This window comes from Rattus norvegicus, chromosome 4 (genome assembly GCF_036323735.1).
Source record: "Rattus norvegicus strain BN/NHsdMcwi chromosome 4, GRCr8, whole genome shotgun sequence".
Classification (NCBI taxonomy): Eukaryota; Metazoa; Chordata; class Mammalia; order Rodentia; family Muridae; genus Rattus; species Rattus norvegicus.
In genome coordinates, this window is record NC_086022.1 from 63,981,999 (window position 1) to 64,002,417 (window position 20,419).

The 20,419-nt window shown below is 44.5% G+C and overlaps 1 long non-coding RNA gene across 1 annotated transcript; it reads right to left on the reverse strand.

The window, feature by feature from the left end:
* Nucleotides 1-1,446: 1,446 nt before the first annotated feature.
* Nucleotides 1,447-19,148, reverse strand: LOC134486751 (uncharacterized). Its single transcript, XR_010066129.1, has 2 exons — nucleotides 9,503-19,148; nucleotides 1,447-2,415 (listed from the first exon to the last, which is right to left on the reverse strand). It is a non-coding gene; the product is annotated as an uncharacterized LOC134486751 (long non-coding RNA).
* Between the last annotated feature and the right edge of the window lie 1,271 nt (nucleotides 19,149-20,419).

Genomic DNA, 20,419 nt, shown 5'->3' on the forward strand with positions numbered 1-20,419 from the left:
TTTTGGTGACTTTCAAGAGCCAAGACAAGCTATCTTACAGAATTTTAGCTTGTTCTGATACCAAGGTCCAGCAGGTAGCACTGCAAATTCAGAATAAAATTTCAAAACTTTCATTTTGCTTGTCTAATCATGAAGGACCTTGGAGTGAGGTATGCATCCGCAAAGGGGATGCCTCACTGGCTGGTTCAGCTTTCAGTACTCTGCGTCATAGGGAAATTCTTCCATGTTGACTGTCCTGCAGCCACAAGCACAGACGAAACATTAGTGCCACCTAATAGTTAATGCTCTTTGATTCTTAACATGGTCCCGTGTATCCAGGTCATCTTGGTTCTTACATAATGGAAAGCAACTCTGAACTTATGGGCCTCCTGCCTCTGTGGAGGACTCCAGAGAACTGTGACTACAGGCCTGTGCCACCAGGCCTGGTTTTATTTCTTTTATTTACTTATTTATTTTTAGTTATTTCTCTTCTGTATTGAGATTATAATATAATTACATCACTCCTCCTCCTCCCTCCGAAATCTGCCATATACCCCTTCTGATCACTTAGGAATATATGTACATACATAAAAGTATGTGTATGTACCAACAATGAATGAAAAAGAGGCCATGAACTTGAACACTCAAGCATCCTGCCGTGTGCTGACCAGTGTGCCTTCCGTCACCTCTGAAAGGCCGAGACCTGCCCGGCGACAGGACATCCACCCTCTTTCTCTTCACAGTCCACAGGCTCCCCCTCCTCACTTGTCTGGCCATGTTGCTTCGTGCCATTTTCTTTCTTTTTTTTTTTTTTTTTTTGGTTCTTTTTTTCGGAGCTGGGGACCAAACCCAGGGCCTTGCGCTTCCTAGGTAAGCGCTCTACCACTGAGCTAAATCCCCATATGAAAGTTTGCTATACAGCATCCTGGGCTGGCATTTGTGTTCTCTTAGAGTCTGCATGACATCTGTCCAGGTCCATTTGGCTCTTAGAGTCTCTGTTGAAGTTGGGTATAATTCTAATAGGTCTGCCTTTATATGTTACTTGGCCCTTTCCCCTTACACTTCCTAATACTCTTTCTTTGTTCTGTGCATTTAGTGTATTGATTATTGTGTGATGAGAGGATTGTCCTTTCTGGTCCGATCTATTTGGTGTTTTGTAGGCTTCTTGTACACTTAGAGGCATCTCTTTCTTTAGGTTAGGGAAGTTTTCTTCTATGATATTTTTGAAGTTATTTTCTGAAATCTCCCTTTTCTATTCCCATTATTCTTAGGTTTGGTCTATTCACAGTGTTCCAGATTTCCTGATTGTTTTCCCCCCGGGGAGCTTCTCCAGCTGACCTAGCCTCCTAGCTACAGGTGCAGGGCTCCAAAGGCCGATTGAAACTGCTTTTTATTTATTTTTTCCTTTTTTGAAACAAGTTAAAACCAAATCAAGGTGTGAACGATCAGCAGATAAGGTTTTTACCATTTTTTCTTTTTTTTTTAATATTTATTTATTTATTATGTACATCCATACACTTTCTGTCTGCATGTGTGCCTGCAGGCCAGAAGATGACCCCAGATCTCATTATAGATGGTTGTGAGCCACCATGTGGTTGCTGGGAATTGAACTCAGGACCTTTGGAAGAGCAGTCAGTGCTCTTAACCGCTGAGCCAACTCTCCAGCCCCACCATTTTTTCTTTTAAACATGAAACAAAATATTTAAGCAACGAGAAACAAAGACCACAGATATAAACTGACAGACACGAACAGCTTGGTGCACCAAGGACAGACAATAGACATAACTAGATTGTGTCACACCAAAGGGACCCAGATATCCTACCTATGGAACCCAGAACCAGAAATAAGCATTTCTCCAATAGGTGCCAGCAAAGTGCTAGGACGTCTCCTGCCTTCCTCTGTCCCTAGGAGATCTCTGAAAAAGCATAAGCTCATTTTCCTCCTCTTTCTCCAAAGCATCCACAGAGAGTCCAGGAGGACTGTTTATCTCAAATCCATTCTCTCTCATGTTTAGGGTGTAAACTATCTCTAGTCTGGGTCCAAAGACTAAAACATAACTCTAAAAGAACACATATGCAAAACCACTTTACGTCATCGACGTCGTCTTCTTCTTCGTCTTCTTCTTCTTTTTCTCCTTCTCCTCCTCCTCCTTCTTCTCCTTCTCCTCCTCCTCCTTCTCCTTCTCCTCCTTCTTCTCCTTCTCCTCCTCCTCCTCCTCCTTCTCCTCCTTCTCCTCCTCCTCCTTCTCCTCCTTCTTCTTTACAAGTTTTACTCATGCTAGCTCAAATCACCGAGGCCTTTTTTGGCCCTTACCCCAAAACATCCCGTCCCTCCTTCGTCGCCTGCTGGCTTCCAAGGTCGTCATGTCAGAAATTTTCACAATCTCCATTTGTCTATGCTCGAACTGGGCATGGCACCCATAACCGGGTGTAAGCCTGCGGGATTAAAAAACACACACATGCGGGTCATTTGTGTTACAAAAGAATGCCAATTCTGTAGCTTTATTCACCAAACATCTACCCCAATTTGACCGAGTGGAAAATTCTATGAAGCACAATGGGAAAATCCAGCTTAAGGCTTCAGTAACAAAAGACCAAATACTTTCCCCAAATTTACTGGGGAGAAATCCAGGAAGACCAGCCTAAGTCTCAGGAAAAAAGACTGAGAACAAAAGACAGGAAGGAATGGACCATGGCCCAGGTGTATGCCCAGGTGAGTCAGGACCCAGCCAGGGCGTTCCTTTTTTAGGAACAAAAGGTTTCTACATGTATCAGCAGGGCTCAGCAGAGGTCAAACCCTGCAGGAGACCAAGAAGGGTCCCACAAGGGGGTCAAACACTGTAGGGGACACAGGAGGCTCCCACAACCACTAAGTCTTCAGTTCCATTAGAGTCTTTGCTGGGGCTTTTGTGGCCTGTGTGAATTCTCAAATGTTGGGAGCTAATGTAGCCTGAGGTCCATAGAACCAGCATGACCTCAAGGAAAGCAGAGGTATTCTTGGGTCCCTGGTGCTGGTGTAGCCTCTGAGAAAACAGGTGGAGCTGTGGTTTGTATTATAGAGCCCAGGGGATGGACGTGCAGCTTATGGTATGTTTAAGGGGGGTTGGAGGGCATAGGGCAGGGTCTATCTGGGGTCCCAGGTACCTCATGGCCTCCTGGAAAGCAGGTAAAATTTCATCTTACTTTCTCTTTTTTTCTTTTTAAAAAGGTTTATATATTTATTTAGTTATATGAGTACACTGTTACTATCTTCAGACACACCAGAAGAGGGCATCGGATCCCATTACAGATGGTTGGGAGCCACCGTGTGGTTGCTCGGAATGGAACTCAGGACCTCTGGGAGAGCAATCAGTGCTCTTAACCGCTGAGCCATCTCTCCAGCCCTTCACCTTACTTTATTAACTTTTCCTTACTGCCTCCATTCTTCCCACTAGAATAAATCCCACCACAGCATTCTTTGCTCTAAATAGAGCACCTCAAGTATTCATAAACTACTTTAAAGTCTTCTTCAGGTTAAATTAGATGTAATGTTTTAAAAAATTGTAACATGGTGGCCTAATCTATTAATGGTTGTTTCTTATTTATTGTACTTACATTAGCCCAAATCTCTTTTCAAGTGTGGTCCCCAGGACTGAACATTATATTCAGGATGAAGCTGCATCGATTTAATTGTGCTTTCATGACTGCAACCTGTATCTCTATTAAAGAGGCTGTAGCTGAATATGATGGCTTACACCTGTGCTCCCAGATGCTGACACTGGAGGACGGCTGTGAGCTCAAGGCTAGCCTGGGCCACACAAGCTCATAAACGAACAACCATGAGTAGGTGTAACGGTGATTTTGGTTGCCTAACATTTAGAGATTATTTTCATCACGCCATCCTTACAATCAAACAGCTCCCCTTTACTCTGAAGCACTGCATTTAACTGGGTCTAAGTTCATGGTACTGGTAGCAATCAATATTGCTAATATCATATTTCAAAGGAGACATTTTAATTCTTACTCCCATGACCTATGACTCTTCTAGTTCTTTTTTTCTTTTTCTTTTTTCTTTTTTTCAGAGGTGGGGACCGAACCCAGGGCCTTGTGCTTGCTAGGCAAGCGCTCTACCACTGAGCTATATCCCCAACCCCGACTCTTCTAGTTCTATACAACCAGAATGGGCATAAGAGTTGCCTTCTAGTTTTTTTTTTTTTTTTTTTTTTTTTTTTTTTTTTTTTTAAGTTCCTGAAAGAGGATTGGCTACAAGCAGAGTCCTGGCATTCCACCAGAAACTTCCTTCAGTGTTGGGACATAAACATGGATCAGGTGGGGGTGGTCTGCCACCAAACTGCTTCCACCCCTATCCTCCAGGGCCTGAAGATGCCCCTCCATTATCCTACCCCTCTAGACTACAGGGTAAGACCTCCTGTTGGGAGTCCTGGTATCACAAAATCGTCATCCTGTGACAGCCAGTGCCATTTCTACCACTCATGCTTCATACACCAAGCTTGCTGCTGGTAGAGCCGTGTGTCAATTTTACAAAAATAAATAGAATAGAGTAAAATAAAATAAAATACGGTCTGGGGGAAGTATAGAAAGTTTTCAGCAAAGATGCTCTTTCTGATGTAGGCGTTGTCAGAAGACAGATGTTCTGACAACAAAGTCAGTTGAGAAAACAGTGAGGTAAGAGAGTTCCCTGGTTTTACCTATCTCCAAAAGCTTGTTGGCAACTCATTATCCAGTCATAAGAGCGGCACTCTTAGGAGGCGTGGCCTTGTTTGAGTAAGTGTGTCACTGTAGAGGTGTGCTGCGAGGTCACATATGATTGAGCCATGACCATTGGGAGACACAGTCTCCTTCATGATGTAGACCTCTAGGCTCCTCCAGCACCATGGCTGCCTGCTGCCATGCTTCCTGCCATGATGAAATGGACTGAACCTCTGTAACTGTAAGCCAGACACAATGAAATGTTTGCCTTTATAAGAGTTGTCTTGGACATGGAGTCTTTTCACAGCTATGCAACCCAATTAAGACACACGCTGAGCTCTCTCACTGGCTTTATAAACAGTCTAAGGGGTGTAATCTGGATAGGAAATGTACCTGATACCTGGCTAATCTCATTTATTTGTAGATGATCGAGCCAAGTCAAGAAGCTAGCTAGACCTAGTTTTTGTTGGTTTTAATTTTTTGAGACAGAGTCTTGCTATACAGTTCCAGCTACCCTAGGATTCATGTTTTTTCAGTCGAGCCTGGCCTCAACTCAGGAGTTTCTCTTGCTTTAGTGCCACACCCACTCCAGTGGAGTCTGCATGACATGAAGCTCTTGTGCTTCGTTTCTATCCACAACAGAGGCCTGTGCCTGGAATGGCTTGGCCTCCTGGAGGTCCTGGCCGTCTCCCTACAAATAGATGATGACTGGGGTCTATGCTTGCGGTGGAGGTGCCTTCTGTGTTCTAGCCTTGGTGATCTTAGCAACCTTAAGTCTGTCAACAATATCTGATTTTAAGAACATAGCCGTGTGGGAAGATGGTCATGTACCTTTAGATGTCTCAGGAACTGAAAGTTCAGAGACAGAAACGTCTCACACCATCATGATCCTGATAAACTCAAAGGCTGCTATGAATTCAACTGCTACACCCATTAGCTCCCAGTAAATAGGAGAGAAATTAATTGCAATTACTAACAACATGACTGTTCCAGAAAAGCCTTACCCCCCTTTTGAATAAGTTTTGTTTAGCATGATTCAAAACAGTAACGATTCTTTTAAAAAGATCATAGACAAGTTCCAACAAGTTGAACAAACTTATCAAGAGTTAACTATGGTTACAAAAGTTTCCTTACTATTCTGAGGGGCCATAAATATAGAGTTTAAACTTTATTATGACAAAGATAAATGATGAATACATACAAGTCTGGCAGTATAACTGCAGTTTTCTAAACTATTGTTTGCGGCTGAGAATTGTTTCTAGACTGTACGTTCTGCTTTCCTCCTTGCAAGAGACATTTGGTGGGGTAATGAATAAGAGCTGAATGACTGCCAATTATGATGTACCTGTTCTAACTGCTTAAATCTATGCTAAGAAGTAAAGCTTTTTGCAGCAGCACACACCTCGAGTTTGTGTCTGTCTGTCGTGCCGAATCCGTTCTCTACCTGAAATCCAAGCCTTGGTCCCTCTGCTGACACACTCCCCTGGGTGGTCTATGACACTTTAGTCCCCCAGGTGGTGGGATTACAGACACACATTATAATGCCAGGCTTAAAAAGCAGAACTGAGTAGACCTTGCAACAACTGTATACTAAGCCACTACTGTTCAGGGTCTGGCCATATAATCTTGGCGCTTGAGAGGCTGAGGCAGGAGGACTGCCACATGTTCAAGGATATTCTGGATCACAGAGTGGGATTTCATCAGTTGGTCTGAGTTGCCAGCCAACATTACTCCTTGCAAAATTTTCACTAATTATGTCCACTGGAAAGCTCTACTCACCAAAGTCCCCCACTCAGAATTCTCTTTATTGCAGCAAGACTACTTTTAATAGTAATTTAAAACCTTTTAAACTACAACAGCATCATGCATCATGCAGTACTTCTAAAACTTGCACCTAGTTTTGTTAGTCAGTAATGAAGGGCAACCTGAGAGATCCTAGCCATGAAAACACCTCCTTCCAAGCAGGGCTCCCAGATAGCATCTCAAGAAACTCCCTGCTCATCCCACTGCACAGACGCTGGGGGAGACAGTTTTCGCTTCCGCATCACCCTGCAGAAGTCCTGCTTATGCAGCTGGCTGCTGCTCCTCACACACCCCATCATAGCTTTGTCCAGCAGATGGCAGTTTACACCACGAAGAGGTACCTGGGTCTGGCCTTTGCTTATGGGTATTTATAGGTCCCCACATATGCACATAGCACCTCATTAAAAGTACCTACCTATAAGAATAATATATACAATAATTCCTAAGAGTCTTAGTTTGGTTGTACTAATACAAGTCTTACTTTCTGTCCGGGACCAGACTGCCGGACTAGGCAAAGCTAGAATCCTGCCCTGAGCAGATTCGTGAGAAGGCCTTGACCTTTTCAAAGAACAGGTTCCCTGAAGACTGTTGCCTCATTGTCTAAGAAGACTATCTTGCAGTTTAGAGATTCACCTTATGTCCTTGGGCACTTCCCAGTCCCCGTCCCCCCCCACCCCCCCCCCCCCCGTCCCCCCCCCCCCACCCTAAGCTTTAGTTCCTGCTTCAGGGCTTTAAAAGCTGTACACTCCTCTCAATAAATAGACCTTGACAAGGACACTGCTTGGTCTCGCTCCTCTTTCTCGCCTGTTCTCCCGCAGGTATGGGTCCCCGCTGGCGGGGGCAACTTTCTACTCCAAGTCACAATCCAGTTGCCCTCACGTATGTATCTACCGGCAGACTCATTTTCAACTGCCGATGCTGTAAGATCCATATCTGTTCATGAATTATCTACTCCATTCACTCACAAATGAATAGTATTGAATATGGATTGCTCTGAAAACTGAACTACGTTAACTGGGCTTGGGGTCTCGCTGTCAGGAAGATCCCAGACTCAATTGCAAAGGTATATAGTACAGATAGTTTGAGTTAAAAGCTGAGGAAAAATATGGACCATGGTGCTTACTGCCTAGATTTAACCCAGAGGATGTCAGAACGGGGAAAGGGACACGGAAGACAGACTCAGATGGGTGGGGAGATCTTTCCAGGCACGGAAGGCAACAGTAGAGAGGGACATCAACCAGCTACGATGGCCTCTATACACAATGTTCTCTGACTTCCACAATAACAGCTATGATATAAACACAGTGTGGGGCCCAAAGTTTCCAGCTCTCCTCACCCAGGAGTGTAGGCATTTATCCTTAGCTTGTGAGAATGATGGTGCTTCCCACACAACACAGGACACACGTGACCTTGACTTCATTCATTCCCCAAGGATCTCTACCTCCCCTAGGCATTACACTGTCCAGGCCCTCTGGAGGAGTCATAACACCCTTCTCCTATGCAAAAAGATCCAGTCCTGTTTGTTACTGCGAGTTGCTCAATGCCAACCAAAAGTTGCAAAGGTTCAAAGGCTCAGATTCACTGTGCTAGAAGCAGCCTTCCTAAGGCATCACATCCGATGCCATCAAATGCCACAAACACTGAAACAACTCTCTGAACTTTCCCTATGTCCACCAGGAGGTTAAGTCCAACTTGATTTAAAGACATGAGCTCATGCTGACAAGGGCTTGCTAGATTCTGAAAAGCCAAGGCCAGCCACAGTGATCCACTGGGTGGAGTGACCAACCATCCTTCATGTCCTCCTGATAATTTCGTGTTTATGGCATCAGCCATTTCCCGTGTCTTTATACCCTCATGCTTATCGTATTCATGGCATACAGTGTATGTATTTTGTTTGGAATTTGGGGTATTCGCCTTTCCTAGGCCCAGCACCTTTCCAGGGGGGAAAATTCAGAAGAAGAAAATGTATTGTGGGAAATACTCAGTATTTTCTTCCCATTCACAGTCTCTTTAATGCTGGTCTCCTCCAGAGATAGAGTAAGAGGGCAGAATAGAAAGTGACCACTCCCAACCTCCTTCACTCATTCATCAGCAGGAATTCAGCTCAGAACTCAGTGGGAGAGCATTTGCCCAGGCTGTGGGAGAAGCTGAAGGGAAGAAGACAAAGAGAGTGAGGAAGAATGGGGTGGGGTGGGGGGATGGAGTGGGGACATTCTCTTGGAGACAGAGGAGGAGGTTTGGGATGAGGAACAGTCAGAAGGAGGATCAGGAGGGGGATAACAACTGGACTGTAAAAAAGATTAAAGAATAATAATAAAAAGAGAAAGAAAATGAGTAAGATTAGGGATAAAAAGGAGGAGGAAGAGAAAGAAGAAGAAGAAGAAGAAGAAGAAGAAGAAGAAGAAGAAGAAGAAGAAGAAGAAGAAGAAGAAGAAGAAGAAGAAGAAGAAGAAGAAAGGGGGGGCAGGGGAGACTTAGGTTGGCACTAGCATTCCCAGGGAAGTATGCTGAAGAGGGAGATGATGGAGTCATCCCCACTTTAAGGTGAATTGAGCTGGGCAGTGTGAGCCTTTAATCCCAGCACTCTGGAGCAAGCACAGGCAGATCTCGAGTTCGATACCAGTGTGGTCTACAGAGCGAGTTCCAAGACAACCACGACTACACAGAGAAACCTTGTCTCCGAAAAGTAAGAAACAAGTTGAATAATGTTAAAGAAAATCTTAGTGATGCAGTGATATGTGTTAAAGTGTGTCACAGAGGGTTTTATTGAAAATCATATGGAAAGTTCCCTTCTGTGGGGAGAGAGAGCAGCTGCAACACTGTATACAATGAGCAAATCAGAATGGCCAGCCTGGAGCAGTCTAGAATTGGCAGTGGAAAATTACCAAGGGGAGGCGCCAGCAGTAAGGATGGTGCTGGCTCAACTGATCTAACAGGATTTTTGAGGAAGGGTACTCAGACATGCCCCTGCGGGGAGGAGGGTGGTGGAGAATAGGAAGCTAATCAGATACCAAGGACAAGGAGTTCTTACCAAAATGACTCCACAGAGTTCTTTGACAAACTGGATTCTGGAGGAGGTTCTCCGATGGACCTAGCAGGCATTCAGGTGCCTGACCAGTTTGGCCAAGCAAAGAATCTTTGTCTAAGTTCTCCATGGGTTAAGCTACAAGAAGGGAGTAGAGAATCCTTGGGGCCAGGGTCTGGGCAATCTGAAACCGACTGTGGAAGACGCAGACCAAGGAAGACCCTGGGAGCAACAGTGTAGCTGATTCTTAGCAGAGAGAAAACCAGAAAGTGCCTAGTGAGGCTGAGCAGAACACTGAGGGCAACTGGGTAGGAAACCGAGGGGGTGGGGGAGGGAGAGGAGGGAGAAACTGAGACAGAGTAGCAGATGAACGAATGCAGTGAACGGCAGGTTTGGGGGAGGTTGATCTGGGAAATAAACACATCTCAGGCAGCTGGAGATCCACAGTTTCTTTCCATCTGTGTCCTGTCTGTCTCTTCTGACCTGGAAAAGGAGATCAAAGCCTTGGGTCAGGGGGAAGGGGCAAAGGAACAGCAGGTGAATTGGTGAATTTACAGTCCCTGCCTGTCACCTGCTTCTGAAACTAAGCTGTCCTTTCCTTGTGGGCTTTGGGTGTCCCTGGGCAAGGCAGCTTGTCTGTCAGTCCAAGTCATCCATTGGTACTGCTAAGCACAGTCTTTCTTCCCAAAGGATGCCACAAAGCCACTGACAAGGACCACAGGAGGACCCTGGGAGGGCTGACACTGCAAGTCCCTTAACTGCAGGACAGAGACCCTAGAAGGAATTCCCAGCACTTACTTCCCACAGTAAACTGACTCAGCAGGAAACTAACAGCACTTCCTTTAGAACCCAAGGAGCTGAATAGGGAGCGACATCACTCTGGGCAAAGGGTCTTCAGAGATTTGAGCTCTTAGAGAAAAGCCCCAAACAGATTCCATTTTGTGTTTTGTTAACACCTGAAAATGCTGACATTTCTTTCTACTCTTTCAAACAGTTACCTAACAAACTCACCAGAGGGCAATCAATTTATGTTAAAAAGCCACATATCTGTGTGTTTATACAAACTACCTATTGTCTATGATGGTAATATCTCTCTCTCTCTCTCTATCTCTCTATCTCTCTCCCTGCCTCCCTCCCTCCCTCCCCCCTCTCTCTCGCTCCCTCCCTCTCCTTCGCCTCCCTCTCTCTCTCTTGCCCTACACACACACACACACACACACACACACACACACACACACACACACTGGGCATCTTGTCCCAGTGTTCCTTTGCTCAGCCATCACAGGAAGGCAAATATAGCTGAATGGTTGGAGAGCTTGGGAGGCCCCTGCAAAACAAATGTCAGATCTTGCCACCAGAGCCCAAGAGGGGCCAGCCTTCCTCTGTTGAAGCCAGAAACCAGCCAGAATATTGTCCTGTGTTGTTGCAGGGTGCAAGGCTGGGAGAGGATTGGGACCGGAAACAGGTGTTGTGGGTATCAGGTGTCCAGAGGTCCTGCCAAGCCCCTCAGACTCTCTGTGAACAGGAATCACCCAGGAATGTCATACACAACCTGATTCTGCCTCTGCGGGTGTGAGGCCGAAGTCCTATTTTCTGTGATAGTCATCATGGATGCCGCGGAGGGTGTCAGCTTCTAACCTTGCTTGGAGAAGGAGGGGAGGCACACAGAACAAACAAAAGCTGGAAGATATGAGTCTGAGTCTGAAAATTGTTTTGTTCCATTGCTGGGCCTGGTTTTCAATTTCAAACTGTGTTCTAAATGGTTAATTGCATGTGCGTAGTTCAGAACTCGGTCTCTGAGCCAGGAAGGAGGACCCCAGGGTATTAATTTTGCTTTAAAGTTATGTTCTTGGAAAGCCTGCTGTGTGGTCTGTGCTCCCCTCTGCTGGTCATGACTTGCATTCACATAGTAAACCCCGCCCACCTGTGTTGGGTGGAATTTTCTTGTCACATTGGGGAGAACTGCCTAGGCTGTTCGAAGCAAGGAAGTCATTACAGACTTACATTTCTGAAGTCAAAAGTTAAGAGATGAGGCAGATTCCAGGACTGTTGGAATTTATTCTAATAGCACAACCCAACATAGGTCTATGGCCTTTAAAGGCCTTTTAAATTTTTTTTCAAGGTTTTTATTAGTGTGTGTGTGTGTGTGTGTGTGTGTGTGTGTGTGTGTGTGCGCGCGCGCGTGCCTAAGGACAACTTATGGGGATTGGTTCTCTCCTACCAAGTGTCTATTGGGCTGAACTCAGGCCATTGGCTGGTAGCAGTCACTTTTACATGCTGAGTCTTCTCACTGGACCTGTCTACTTCTTTTCCCAGTTGGGGGTGGGGGACAGTCTTACTTTGATAGCTTCTGTGAGCCTCCTAATGCTGAATGAGCAGACATGAAAATGTCCATACAGGGCTAGGTACGGTGGGCCATGTCTTTAATTCCAGTACTATGGAGGCAGAAGCAGGTGGGTATTGTTGAACTCAAAGGTATCCCAGTACACAGAGTGAGTTTCAGAACAGCTAGGGCTACACAGTGAGAACCTGTTTCAAAGGAATATATATATATATATATATATATATATATATATATATATATGTATATGTATATGTATATGTATATACATATATCAAAAGTCAGGATTCCCTTAGATTTAAACAGACAGTTGAATCACCCAACAATTCCATACAAGCTTGTCCATACTCTTATACTAATTTTTACAAATTTTATATTCCCTAACCTATAGCTATATGTATCTTATTGAGTATGATCTACCGTGTGATAAAGAACCATTGTTAAACCAGGCATTGTGGCACATTGCAATTCTGGCTACTTGCAAGGATAAAGAAGAATGTTGATAAGTCTGGCCTATAGAGCCAACTTATTGAGGCCCTGTTTCAAAGTAAAATACTCCCCGGTTGTCTCAGCCACCTCACAATGGAGGCGGTGGTAATGGACCAAGACCTGCTTGGTAGCTGAATCCACCTGGGCCTTGATAAAATCAGTTAACTTTCTAAGCACCCATCGACCAAAGAAGAGGAATAGCAGGAGTCCTATAAAGGGACCCAGGATACTGTAGAAGAGTGGTGAGCAGGGGAGAGGCAGAAAACCAATTTTTATACCAGGCTTCATTCTTTTCTCTTTCTCTTTGTCTCTTTTGTAGACTTTCTCTAACTTTTTGTAGGCTGTTTTCTACTAATCCGGTCTTATCAGCATAAAAGCAACACTCCTCCTTGAGGGCTGCAAAGAGCCCTCCCTGTTGGAGAAAGAGAAGATCTAATCCCCTTCTATTTTGTAGAACCTCAGCCAAGGAAGCGACTGACTCTTTAAGATAGGTTATTCCTTGTTGAAGCTCACTGATGTCCCTGTCTATGGCGGCACTGAGCTGATGATAACTCTGTTGGGAGGTGATCAGGGAGGCAACCCCAGTTCCTGTCCCCACAGCTGACAGGCCTAGGAGTACTGCAAGAGTCACAGCAGTGATGGGTTCTCTCTTTGTACTCGTGGAGGTGCCTCTTTCCCAGAACTGCAGGAACTCAAGATTGGGCCAGGGAACTCGTGCAGCGGTGGTGGAGTTGGCAGACACCACATCTCTGGTGCCATTAAGAATCACCCAGGTATAGTTGAAGATCTGGTGAGGCGATGTAGCAAGGGCAGACGTGATGATGCTTCCAGGGATCCAGATGAAGGGAAACATGGTCAGCATGATCTGTAATTAAGCATAGTTAAACTTTTCCTCAGGGTTGTCCCCTGGGTGGGTTAAAGGCCTTAACAAGGCACTCATGTAGCCAACGGGTTCCCCCAGTCTTTGAATCATAAATGCAGGCTGATCCATGTCCCCAAATGAGGACCAGATCAGGGCCATATCATTGGGATGTTAACAGGTCCTTCCATAGGACTGGTGCATTATCATAAGAATTATGGGGGTGCCACAGGCGGTTGCTGCAGTTTTTCCATCCTTGTCCATGACAAGGTAGTTAAGGACAAAGAGTGCATGATTTATTGAATTTTTTTGATTACCGGGGAGGGGGAATAATATTCCCCCATTTGACTATAATTTATGGATCATATTTTTAAGGGTTTGGTGAGCACTTTCAACTATACCCTGTCCCTGAGGATTATAAGGAATGCCTGTGACATGTTTAATTCCGAGTTGGGAACAAAAGTCTTTAAAATTAGAGCTAGTATATCCAGGTTCATTATCTGTTTTAACAATCTTAGTTTGAGGTAAAACTCTGAGGCAAGCCAGAAGATGATTTAACATGTTTGGTGGCCTCCCCTGTTTGCAGGGATGCATAGATAAAGCCGCTAAGGGTATCAATGGTGACATGAATATATTTTAATTTACCAAAGGAGGGAAGATGGGTGAGATCCATTTGCCAGAGCTCTCCAGGAATCAGCCCACGGGGGTTGACCCCTAGGTGGGGGTCAGGCAGTAGGGTCACGCAGCCTTTGCAATTACGGACTATTTGGCGAGCCTGTTCACCGGTGATCTTATATTTAATCCTAAGGGTTTGTGCATTAAAGTGATGTAAGTAATGTGCTTTTTGGGCAAGTGTAAGGGACATAGAGAAGGCCCCCTGGGCCAAGGCCACGAGCTGGGTGAGGCGATCAACGTCATTATTACCATCGGCCAAGGGGCCTGGCAATTCGATATGTGCTCGGATGTGTCCCACAAAGAAGGGGCAAGAACGCCTCTGAATATACTTTTGTAAGGTGGCAAACAGGGGGGCAGGATCGGTGGTAGGCCAAATATAGGGTACTGTTCCTAACAGGGGAATAGAAAAGGCAAGATATGAGCTATCTGTATATAGGTTAAAGGGTGCAATATCCACAAAATATTGTGAGGATAGCTTGAAGCTCTACCAGCTGAACAGAATCTAAAGGGGTGGAGAACTGTTGTATTTGACCATCAATGGAAAATGTGCCTTGTCTATTAGAGGAGCTGTCTGTAAAGACAAGGTGGACTCCCGACATAGTGTGATCACATGTTACCTTTGGAAAGACCACTGGGACTGTAATTTTGTGAAAAAATTGTATCAACTTATCTGAGGGGTAATGATTATCTTACCCTGAAAGGCAATGCATCTAATTGTCCATTCATCTACATGTTGACTGAGCCAAGAGACCTGGGAGGGGCGATAGGGTAAAATTAAAGCATCGGGGTCCCTACCAAAGAGCTTATGGGACTGTTCTCTTCCAAGACGTATGATTTGTGCCACCAGGATGGGTGGGAAGGACCCTAGTTGAGGAGGCAGGTAAATGTATCCAGTAAAGAGGCTATTGCTGCTAAAAAACTGCTTTGGGAAGAAGGGGGTAGGAAGGACATCATTGGAAAATGTTGAGAATACCAGTGAAAAATCACAAGGAGGAGCTTCCTGTTTCTCAAGATTGTTTAACTTTATGGTCCGCTAGTTCCTGGGAGAAGTTTCCTGCTTCTCAAGATTGTTCTCTAAGATTTTAATCTAACTTTATGGTCAGCTAGTTCCTCGGAGAGAGTTGCCAAACCCGCTGATGCAATTACCCATTCTATAGTCCTAGGAGAAGCTTCCTGGAACATACAATTTTAGGGCCTAATCAGTTTTTTTCTTCTACTGTGAACCTTTGTCTAGCGGGGAGGCAACCTTAAAACTTCTACCTTTTATTCCCCACTTCTTCTAGTGGCTAGTTCTAATCATAGAACTAAATTAAAACATGATATTGCTGATGTAACATCAAAATCTGAACAGCACTTACTCTTTCTCTAATGAAGGTAACTAGCTTATTTAACACACATGGACTTAAAATAAGAAACAAAAGCAAAATTAAGAAGGGTCCCATAAGGGAAGATATCAGAGTAGTCATCCAAGGAGATCTACTAAACCAGCTCTTGAACCATCCCTGATGGTCTCTGTCTCTCTGTCTTTTGTCTAACCTTTTTTTAAGTTTAGTCATGGAGTCTTTAGTTACTCCTGAATGGTCTACATAAAAGCAACATTCTTCTTTTAGTGTAGCACACAGACCTCCTTCTTTAGGGAATATCAGGTCTAATCTCTTATTCTGAAGGACTACCTCTGAGATGAAGGTTAGGGATTCTTGGAAGTCAGCTAAAAAGTCTTTTTTACTCTTTTTATATCTAAGTCAATGGCAGTTCTGAATTCTCCATAAGCCTTGTGTTGCAGGGCAACAGCAGATGTCCTTGTAGCTGCCCTTGCAGTACCTAGACTCAGCCTTAAGATAGCCCTAAGTAATTCTCAACTCTCTTTTGTGTCTTACTAAGTCTTTAGCATCAGGATTTCAATCTGGACACTATATGAACCTATACACCAAGGTCATGACTGTCTTTTAGAACTTCTAAACTTATACAGATTGTGATCCCTGAGGCACAGAACCAAGAAGTGTTAGGAGTACTAACATATGCAATGTTACATCATTTGCAATAGAAGTCAAGCCTATCCCCACACGTATCCCGATGGAACCTAGGGCAAACATGAAATCCTTGTTTCTAAAGCACACTCCTCAAGTGAGCATTATCGATTTCCTGTAACAGCTATTAACAAGCATCTCAAGTGGGATGGTGAGAAAACAAGAAGAGAGTTCAGAAAATAGAGGTCCACTGAAGAGCACAAATAGCATTCAGTCACACAGAAAGACAATCAAAAGATTAACAGACAAAAAACACAAAAGTGCGCACAAAAACAAAAAATGAGGGCTGCCGCAAGATTGCCACAAAACCGAACTGATTCAGATGGCAGCTTCCATGAGCTCACCAAAGACAGATGTAGGGGAGCAGATTCCACATCACTCCTCCTTCCCAACCAGAATCTTCCCATTGTCCAAGTCACAAGTAACACAAAACAAAGACCTAAGACACACAGACAAAGACATATGCGTGTGGAAGGCCCTTCATATTCAAATGGTAACATACATTCATACTGATGGCTTTCTCTCCCTGACACCCAACCATTGCTGCCTGGTTCTCAAACTCCAAGTCTGAATTGCAGGCTTCCCTGATGACATCTGACCCCTGTGACTCCCTCTTTACCTTTGCAGTCCTCAAGATAAATGGTTTGAGCTGGAGATCCTTCTCCCTCCTCCAAACCAGCTCCAGCTAGCTAGACAAGCTGTTACCAAAGGGTTTCTCCATGTTGTTCTGCTGTGACATATTCTTAAAGTGTTAACAAGCAAAAGATAATGACATCAGACTGTGAAACTCAGGGCTAACGCACAGTGAGTCCTCAGTCTGCTCTGTTTCTACTGAAGCCTTCAGTGGGCTGATCTTAGCCAGAATTCTGTTAGCAGAGATGAAAAGCTTTTCTGAGGGGTGTGAGTCCATGACACAACAAAAATGTGTACGTAAATCGTTTAGGAAATTCTTTACCTAGACCTTAAAAATATAATAAAGATAAAAGATGGTTGTAATGGTGAAAAATAGACCAAAAATGCAAGGTTTAATTAAAGAACTGACAACATAGCTTCCTAGAAGCTGAAGAGGAAGAAAACCTGGCCCAGGAAGTTCTTGAAGCAGTGCTGGGAGCAACTCTCTACCTACTCAAGAATGGTGCTTGGTGTGGTCGACAAGGGCTGTTACAGATCACTTCCTGCCACCAGTCTTGTCTTTATAAATTATAGGAAAGAGCCAGCTCCAGTGATCACAGTTTTTTAAAAACTGTGTACTCTAGCATACCAACACGGAGAGCTCTGTAACTCCCTGAACGTATTGAGGTTGAAAGTATTTGTATGACAGACGAGGAGAAGAGTTTTCTAGGCTATGATAAGGCCCAGGTGAATTTACTTGAAAAGGTGTCAATCAATAAAAATAGAAGAAAACGGAAAAGAAAAGAAGAGAACAGAAAAGAAAAGAAAAGAAAAGAAGAGAAGAGAAAAGAAAAGAAAAGAAAAGAAAAGAAAAGAAAAGAAAAGAAAAGAAAGAAAGTTAGTTCAAGGCTAGTCTGGGCTAAATGAGACCCTGCTTTTCAAAAGAAAAAAAAAAGACTATCAGTTTTGAATTTAAGAAATAGCATCTCAATAAAATGCATCGTTAATCCAACTATTGCATATGGAGACTTTAATCTAGCATACAGTTGACTTTCCAAGGTCTCAGTAGCCTAAGGGTGCAGGAGGGGTCACTTTATTACAAACATCTCCAGCTCTCTCTACCTGGGAGCATCCAGGGCCTGCTCAGCTGCATTTAGGACACCAAATGTCCCCCATGGGGTGCCTCTTGGCTTAATCAACCTCCCAGGCTGGCTGTTGTAAGAAAAACCTGTCTCAAAGCCCACAGCCTCTCTCCTTGTCTTTCTTCAGAGCTGCACTACAGACCCACAGTGCTTTGTGTTGGGGGTGGGTCAGGAGCTCCCTATGCCTGTCCCGACCCCATGTGCTTTCTCATTTCAGAAACAACTTTTACCCTCTATTCTGGCTTCAGCATGGATGTCTAGAAGGCAGGGACGGCATCAGAGCATACAGTACAGTGGCTGGATGTCACCAGGAACAAGTGCAGGTCACAAAGTCATCGTTCTAGGAACTCTAAACCAGCAGAGAGCCCTGTGGCTATCCATTGTTACAAGGTAGGGACAACTTGGGAAGCAGTAGGTGTCTTCCAAGAGAGAAGCTTGATTACTAAATGCTCTATCAACTTTGAGACAATGAATTTCTCGATTATACTCATGTATTTAACATGAATGTCTTGGGTTGAAGGAGGAGGCCCTGCCTCCAACAGAATAACCAGTTGCAAATAGCCAGGCCAAACGTCCCCTGCAAACGAGGGGTGTAATGTGGTTTGAGGACATTGTCTGCTTGCTCCATTCCTTCCACTCTGGTCATCTCCAGCTGCTAACTGCATACCTGTGGAAGCCCCTCCAGCCTGTTCTCACTGCTGCCAGGGTCAGCATTAATACTGTCAAAGAGGTGGGGCTTACGTGAAATATGCAATAGCCAGGCCAGCAGCCTTTAGGCACGGGGACTTCTAGAATTCTTCTGTCACATTCTGTGCAAGCCTAAGGGGGAGCCGACTCCTGAGAGTTGTACTCTGAACTCCATATGGCACATACGTGTCCACACTCATGCACATGCGCGTACACATGCACAACAATAATAAACAAACACGTTAAAAATAACCAACTATAAACCAGGAATAAATTGGAAAAGCAATGAAGGTAGAAAGAATCTAATCAAGCCTTTAGTAAACTTTATGTAGCTTATTCAGAGTATGGGACTGGAGAGGTGGCTCAGTAGGTAAGAGCACTTTGTGCTCTTCTAGAGGACCAGCACCCACACTGTGGCTCACAACTATCAGTAACTTCAGTCCAAGGGCACTAGGCACAGTCACGACGCACGGACATACATGCAGGTACAACATTCATACACATTAAGCAGACAAAATCCTAAAAAAAAACAAACAAAACTGCCACTAACACACACACACACACAAATACACTACCTTGCTGTATTAACCCATAATGATGTCCCATCATGGCAAAGCCTATGTCATTTTCCCTCAGAGTTATAATAGGCTCCAGCCCTGTCAGCAGTGTTCCAATGCCACTTGAACTGAATCCTGAATGGCAGTCCTTACAGTCAAGACCCTGTTGTTGCTTTCTCCTCTGGAAACAGTCAATAGGCCAAAAGGTTCCCCTTGTTTCCTTCCCCCCAATGAATAAGTTCCTGTTTATATTAACTAGCATTTCAACGTTCAGCCACATTTAAACTGCTGAATCATGCTGAGACAAGAGAAAAACCAACACAGAAGAAATCTCTACACCCTTCCAGAAGGAAATGGATAAGCATATGTGGTACATGTGACAACAGAATGGTAATAATGGGAAATCAGAAATGAGATGCCAAACCACTGGGTGTGGTCCCCTAAGTGTACATGGTTATGCTATGGAATGGTAATCTGGAAAGGCTTAAAATATTTGATTTGTAATTATGTGTATTGTGTGGATATGCATACAGGAGTGAAGACAGTTACAGGTGGCGGTTATGAGTCATCTAATGTGGGTGCAGGACGATCTTAAGGACTGAGACATCTCTCCAGCCAGGAACACACTGGAAAGTAAGAAGACAGGAGACAGAAGCTTCTGTAAGCCACACCTGTAATGCCAGTGTTCAGATGGTAGACTCGGGAGGATCAAAATTCAAAGTCATCCCCAACTGTATAGAGATAGATTATCTCCCTTGATGAAATATAAACCAATTCAGGCTGAATTTAAAAGTAGATAAAGGCAGGTTTATTGGAGGCAGCTCTCAGGTGGGTTCACTGATCTCACAGGAGGAGGCTAGGGAAGGCTCTGTGGAGACTGGGAGACAGAAAGCACTCACAGAAATGCAGTGGGAGAGAGAGGAGGAGGAGAGGGAGAGAGGGAGAGAAGGAGAGAGGGAGAGAGGGAGAGAAGGAGAGAGGGAGAGAGGAAGAGAAGGAGAAACCAAAATGTCTGGATTATATAGTGAAGAGCCCAGCCCCTGGGCAGCAAAATTCATGATAGAGGCCTGGCTTTGCCAGCCAAGCCCTTTAATGGACTGAGGGATGCTGGGGGAACATGGAGGCCAGCTCCGCTTTGGAATGTTAAAGAGGCACCTTAGCCACTAGTCCCTGGGTCTGAAACCCAACACACAGCAAATTCAATGTCTGAGAAAGGAAAGACGAAACGGGGAAAGAGAAAAAGGAGGAAAAGCTAAGGAGCAATCCACTAGGCAGTACTACTAGTCATCCTCGGAGAAGCATCAGGCCTGCAGAATACAGCACGGCACAGGGCTGCTCCTGTGTGGGAGTCTGGAGCAGCTCTGTCTCTTCTGAGGTTGACCTTTGCTTGGCAGAAGTGAATCAAGCTAAGCAGAGTGCTATCTAGAAATCTGGATAGTGGGTCAGATAAACAAGTTGACTGTAAAGAGAGTTACAGATAGCCCAAGGCACTCTGGCCTTTGACCTACAGCATCCCCTCCTCCACAGTGTTGTC